This window comes from Triticum urartu, chromosome 2, assembly GCF_003073215.2.
Source record: "Triticum urartu cultivar G1812 chromosome 2, Tu2.1, whole genome shotgun sequence".
NCBI classification, from domain to species: Eukaryota; Viridiplantae; Streptophyta; class Magnoliopsida; order Poales; family Poaceae; genus Triticum; species Triticum urartu.
This window is the reverse complement of record NC_053023.1, coordinates 620,425,149-620,432,664: the sequence shown is the minus strand read 5'-3', so window position 1 is coordinate 620,432,664 and position 7,516 is coordinate 620,425,149.

The following is a 7,516-nucleotide window of genomic DNA, read 5'->3' as shown; positions in this document are numbered from 1 at the left end:
ACGCGTAATGTCGGTCCAGGCCACTTCATCCAACAATACTGACGAACCAAAGTATGACATGCTGGTAAGCAGTATGACTTGTATCGCCCACAACTCACTTGTGTTCTACTCGTGCATATAACATCTACGCATAAAACCAGGCTCGGATGCCACTGTTGGGGAACATAGTAATTTCAAAAAAATTCCTATGCACACACAGGATCATGGTGATGCATAGCAACGAGAGGGGACAGTGTGTCCACATACCCTCATAGACCGAAAGCAGAAGCGTTAGCACAACGCGGTTGATGTAGTCGTGCGTCTTCACGATCTGACCGATCCAAGTACCGAACGTACGACACCTCCGAGTTCAGCACACGTTCAGCTCGATGACGTCCCTCGAACTCCGATCCAGCCGAGCTTTGAGGGAGAGTTCCGTCAGCATGACGATGTGGTGACGGTGATGATGATGCTACCGACGCAGGGCTTCACCTAAGCACCACTAGAATATTATCGAGGTGGAATATGGTGGAGGGGGGCACCGCACACGGCTAAGAGATCAAGAGATCAATTGTTGTGTCTATGGGGTGCCCCCTCCTCCGTATATAAAGGGGGGGGAGGAGAGGGCCGGCCAATGGGAGGAGGCGCGCCCAAGGGGGGCAATCCTACTCCAAGTAGGATTCCCCCCTCTTTCCTAGTCCAAGTAGGAGAGGGTAAGGAAGGGGAGGAGAAGAAGAAGGAAAGGGGGGACGACCCCCTAGTCTAATTCGGTTTGGGCTAGGGGGGCCGCGTGCCCCTAGCTGGCTGCCTCTCCTCTTCCACCACTTGGGCCCATGAGGCCCAATAACCCCCCGGGAGGTTCCGGTAACCTCCCGGTTTCTCCGGTATTTATCCGATAACCCCTGGAACTCATCCTGGTGTCCGAATATAACATTTCAATAAATCAATCTTAACGTCTCGACCATTTCAAAACTCCTCGTCATGTCCGTGATCACATCTGGGACTCTGAACTACCTTCGGTACATCAAAACACAAAACTCATAATACCGATCATCATCTAACTTTAAGCGTGCGGACCCTACGGGTTCGTGAACTATGTAGACATGACCGAGACACGTCTCCGGTCAATAACCAATAGCGGAATCTGGATGCTCATATTGGCTCCTACATATTCTATGAAGATCTTTATCGGTCAAACCGCATAACAACATACGTTGTTCCCTTTGTCATCGGTATGTTACTTGCCCGAGATTTGATCGTGAGTATCTCAATACCTAGTTCAATCTCATTACCGGCAAGTCTATTTACTCGTTTCATAATACATCATCCCGCAACTAACTCATTAGTTGCAATGCTTGCAAGGCTTATAGTGATGTGCATTACCGAGTGGGCCCAGAGATAGCTCTCCAACAATCGGAGTGACAAATCCTAATCTCCAAATACGCCAACCCAACAAGTACCTTTGGAGACAGCTGTAGAGCACCTTTATAATCACCTAGTTACGTTGTGACGTTTGGTAGCACACAAAGTGTTCCTCCGGTAAACGGGAGTTGCATAATCTCATAGTCATAGGAACATGTATAAGTCATGAAGAAAGCAATAGCAGAATACTAAACGATCAAGTGCTAAGCTAACAGAATGGGTCAAGTCAATCACATCATTCTCGTAATGATGTGATCCCGTTAATCAAATTACAACTCATGTCTATGGCTAGGAAACATAACCATCTTTGATCAATGAGCAAGTCAAGTAGAGGCATACTAGTGACACTCGGTTTGTCTATGTATTCACACAAGTATTATGTTTCCGGTTAATACAATTCTAGCATGAATAATAAACATTTATCATGATATAAGGAAATAAATAATAACTTTATTATTGCCTCTAGGGCATATTTCCTTCATTTTTGTCCTTTGATCTTTTAAACGGTCCCCACCATATCCAGCCCCCAGACTGCAAACGGCCAAGTAATTGGAATCATCCTCAATTCTTGAGCCGGCACATGAGCTCGTCTTGAAAATTTCTGACAACCATCACATTTGCTGACCAAATCCTCTACATCAGGATGAGTCGTCAGCCAATAGAACCCATGATGAAAAGCCTTAGCCATGAGAGACTTAGAGCAAGCATGATGGACACAATCTCCTTCATGAATCTCTCGTAGAATCTCACGACCCTCCTCAGGAGAAACACAATGTTGAACTGCCCCTGTGACACTGCATCGGTGCAACTCGCCATTGACGATAGTCATTGACTTAGACCGCCGGGTTATCTTCCTGGCCAAAGTTTCATCTTCAGGTAACTCACCCCGGGTCATATAAGCCAAATATGGAACTGTCCAACCAGGAATAGCATGAAGAGACGCCACCAACTGTGCCTTCGGGTCAGGAACAACAAGATCTTCCTCTGTAGGCAATTTAACTGAAGGATTGTGCATAACATCAAGGAAAACATTAGGTGGTACTGGCTTACGCTAGGACCCTAGCCGGCTTAAAGCATCAACCGCCTCATTTTTCCTGCGATCAACATGTTCCACTTGATAACCTTTGAAATGACCAGCAATAACATCAACCTCTCGGCGATAAGCCACCATGAGCGGATCTTTGGAATCCCAAGTTTCTAAAACTTGCTGAGCCACCAAATCTGAGTCGCCAAAACACCTCACCCGGCGTAGATTCATCTCTTTAGCCATTTGAAGACCATGGAGCAAGGCTTCTTACCCGGCTACATTATTAGTACAAGGGAACATCAACCTTAAGACATAACAAAATTTATCACTTCATGGGGAAGTCAAAATAACTCCAACCCCCGAGCCTTCCAACTGCCTGGATCCATCAAAGTGAATAGTCCAATATGTGCTATCCGGCTTCTCCTTAGGCATCTGCAACTCTGTCCAGTCATTGATGAAATCCACAAGTGCTTGAGACTTGATAGTTGTCCGAGGCATATACTTCAAACCATGGGGTCCAAGCTCAATGGCCCACTTGGCTACCCGACCTGTGGCTTCTCTGTTTTGAATAATATCCCCCAAAGGAGCAGAACTGACCATAGTGGTGGGATGACTGAAGAAATACTGCTTCAATTTACGACTAGCCATGAACACGCCATAAACCAGTTTCTGCCAATGTGGGTATCTCTGCTTAGATTCAATGAGTACCTCACTGACATAGTAAACCATCCGCTGAACCGGATGTTCCTTGCCTGCTTCTTTCCTTTCCACAACAACCGCTACACTGACGGCTCTGCTATTAGCAGCTACATATAATAGCAAAGGGCTCCTTATCGATAGGAGCTGCAAGGATCGACGGCTCAGCCAACTATTTTTTCAATGCCTCAAATGCCTGATTGGCAGCATCACTCCAGACAAAGTGTTCTGTTTTCATCATCATCTGATATAGAGGGATAGCCTTTTCTCCCAACTGGCTTATAAACTAGCTTAAAGCTGCAATACGACCCACCAAACATGGGACGTCATTGATGCATGTCCGTTTAGCCAAAGAAGTGATAGCCTTGATCTTCTCAGGGTTAGCTTCAATGCCTCTTTCAGAAACCAAAAAACCCAAGAGCTTGCCCGCTGGCACACCAAAGACACACTTGGCCGGGTTAAGCATCATCTTGTAGACCCAGAGATTGTCAAAGGTCTCTTTCAAATCATCTATCAAGGTCTCCTTCTTCCTGGAATTCACAACAATATCATCCACATAAGCATGAACATTGAATCCAATCTGGTCATGAAGGCAATTTTGAACACACCGCTGATAAGTCGCTTGGGCACTCTTGAGCCCAAAAGGCATCGACACATAGCAGAAGGCTCCAAAGGGAGTGATGAAAGCCGTCTTCTCCTGGTCCTTAACTGCCATCTTGACCTGATGATACCCAGAATAAGCATCCAGAAAACTCAAACGCTCACAACCCGTCGTAGCATCAATGATCTGGTCAATACGAGGGAGAGCAAAAGGATCAGCCGGACGGGCCTTATTAAGGTCTGTGTAATCCACACACATGCGTCGAGTGCCATTTTTCTTAAGTACCAGAACCGGGTTAGCCAACCATTAAGGATGAAAAACTTCAATGATGAACCCAGCCGCCAAGAGCCGGGCCACTTCTTCACCAATGGCCTTACGCCTCTCTACATTAAAATGACGAAAAATTGCTTGACTGGTTTAAACTTTGGATCAACATTGAGAGTGTGCTCAACGAGTTCCATCGGTACACCTGGCATGTCTGAAGGCTTCCATGCAAAGATGTCCTAGTTCTCACGGATGAACTCTGTCGGCGTTCTGGGAACGGGGGTCCCCAGACTTGCGTGCCTGCGGCCTGCGGCGTGGCTCAAGTGGGGGCCCAGCGCGGCCCATCTTCATCAAGCTCAAGCTCAAGACACTCGCGAGGGGCCAAGCCTCGCGGGGCGGACGACAGGAAGCTTCCTCAAGAGCGGCCTCCTCAGGCAGGCTCACGAGGAGGCGGAGAGATCAATGCAAGGGTACCTCGCAAGGATCCCGTGATGCAAGCCATGACGATCAAGGCCAGGCGGGCGCCAGGCGGGCGCTGGCCTGCGCAGAGTCCTTGTTTCCCCTTTGGTGCAAAGGGGGCAAGCACAGGCCAAGGCATCAGGCAAAGGTTACCATTCCGGTGCAACGAGACCAAGACCAGCCGGACGGCCGGACGAAGGTCACCATGGAGCCCAGGACGGCGTCATCATCAGTGCTTTTGGCAGCCGAAGTGTCACACCCTAGCTAGTTCAAGCATTAGAGTGTGCATCATGTTTAAATTCCTTTTAAATTTGAAATGGGGATGACAGAACCCCCAGCACCCCCCTGGAACAACTAGGGTTTACTAAAAACTTTTCCAATAAACCTGAAATTCCCTTCTAAAAAGCCCACCCTTTTTTTGGGTTAAAACCTTTGATAAAAATGGTGCACATTTTTCTAGGACATCAAAGGTCATTGGATTAATCCTTATGGTATTTGCATTTGGGCATTTAAATGCTATAAAATATTTTAAATGCTCAAATAATCATAAACTAAAATGTTTGCTGTTGGATATATTCTAAGTAGTGGCCATGATTAATTTTATGATTTTTGGTAATGCCCTGGCATTTTTAATAAAGCCCCAAAGTTACAGAAATAATAAATAAATAAATAAAACAGAAAGGAGAGAAAGAACAGGAACTCACCTGGCGCAGCCCACCTAACCCACCAGCCGGCCCACCTGGCGGCCTAGCACTACGCTGGCCCGCGCCAGCTAGCTGCTTCTTCCCTGCCAGGTTGGCAGGGAGGTGACGCCGGCGTGCCCGAGCTCGCCCCGGCGTCACCTGCTTGCCGCCCGCGCCCTGGACGCCTGGACGCCTCCACGTCGCACCCCGCAGCCCCTGGACACGCCATTCCCCCTGTCTCTCTCCCTTCGCCGTTCCCCACGATGGCCGATGCTCCTGTCGCCGCACCGTCGTCGTAGCCATGCCCTCCGTCATCCTCGCGCCGCGTCATCGTGTCCACGAGCTCCGCCGTCATCGATTACATCGAGTGGGTCGAGCCCCGAGCGCTCGCTCGCCCCGGAGACACTGCACCGAGCTCGCCCTCAACTCCGGCCACCGGAGATCCCTTTCGCCGCCCCTGCCGCATCAGCCCTTCCCCGAGCTCGCCGTTCGCTCCCCTGCAACCGTTGTGAGCTCCGCCACCGTTTCCCCCTCTCCTCGCGCTCGTCCGCGTCCTCTAACCACCTCTGCCATCGAAGCCGAAGCTTGCCGCCGCCACCGCACGTCACCGTTGTGGCCACAGCCACGTTGGGACGCCACCGAGCACGCCTTCATCTTCCACGCACTCGCAGGAGCCCGTAGCACTCCCGCACGCCCCTCGCCGTGCCTCCTAGCGACTAGCTCGACCTCACCCGAGCTCCGGCCGCCGCCAAACTCGTCGCCGGCGACGTTTCCGGCCACCCCAGCTCCACCCACTTCCACCACTCGACGCGGCTTCCTCTCCGCATCACGTAGATAGTCTCCGTTGCCCTTTTGGTCGCCGGAGTGCAAATCCCGCACTGCTCCGCCGCATCTGGCCTCGCCGGCGGCTAGATGCCGGCGAGTTTGACTCTGTTTGACCCCTGTGTGGGCCCAGGTTGACCCCCTGAGTCTATGACAGCTGGGGCCGGTCTGCTAATTAGTTTAGGATTAGTTTTAACTAATTTTAATTAGTTTAGTCACTGACATGTGGGCCCAGGCCCCACTGACAGCTGATTAGTGTTAATTTAATTCTGTTAATTAGCTGAGTCACTGACAGACAGGGCCCACAAGTCAGGTTTGACCTGGCCGACCTAGTTGACCCACTGACGTCACACCTATGTCACGCCGACGCATTAATTCAATTACTGGATTTATTCTTTAATAGGAAATTCCATAAAATAGCCAAAACTTCTAAAAATCATAGAAAATCAACCATAGCTCCAATTGCAAAGATTTATATATGAAAAATGATCAGAAAAATTCAATCTATCCATCTGTAATGGTTTCATGCATGACAAAACAAGTTAACCTTGCTGTTTAAGCAGAATAAGATAATGCACTAATAAGGCCATGTTAAATGAGCTAACATTTGAATCTTTGATTCAAATGAGTTCATTCCATCCCGTTTTAGCTTGCATTAGGCTAAGACACTTTCATCTTGCCATGTCATAGCATGCATCATATTGTTGCATATTGTCATGTGTTGATCATGTTCGGTGTGTCTTTCGTGGTAGGTTCTGCCTCGAGGATAACCCCGATTATCCGTCTGAAGGGCAGTACCCTACTACCACTACAACAGGCAAGCAACCCATTGATCATTCCGATACAAACCCATGTTCTCGCTTCTGCTCTTGTTTATTGCATTAAGACAACGCGATTCAAACTGCTGTGTGCTACGGTAGTTGAACCCTTATCCTCTTCATGACCTGTCATTGCCACAGTAACTAGATGAAACCCACTAGCATGTGTAGGAGTTGATTGAGCCATGCATGTGATTCCTACCTTGCTATGCCTGCTATGCTTAGAGTTGTGTCAGGTTTGGTTCATCTAGGTGATGGGCTAGAGTGAAATGATTATGTCGATAATGTGAGGGATGTGTTGAACATGTTTTGGTAAAGGTATCGATGAGAGGCCATGTAGGAGTACATGGTGGCTTGTTTCATTGAGGCCGTCCATAAGAACTGAGATCTGTATGCGTGGTTTAAGATTCAACTACTACCACACATTGGGCCCTGAAATATGACCCCACTCGACTTACTGACCCCTCTTGCCCTCTGTCTAGGAGTTGCAACTAGTTTCTGGTGTTTGTAGGTTATGTGTTGGCGGCCGTGCGTAGCGCTGACCCTAGGGGTGGGCTATGATGCGGTAGATACACTATGGCCGGGTATGTCGGGCGCCCGTTTGGCGTCTCGGGACTCTGTACACATCGTTTGGGGCCGTTGAGGACACCCCGGCCGGATTTCCTTGCAGATGGAACCTGAATAGGCGACAAATCTGGACTAGAGACTTGTGAGGTTAGTCAGGTCGTGGTCTACACCCACGTCG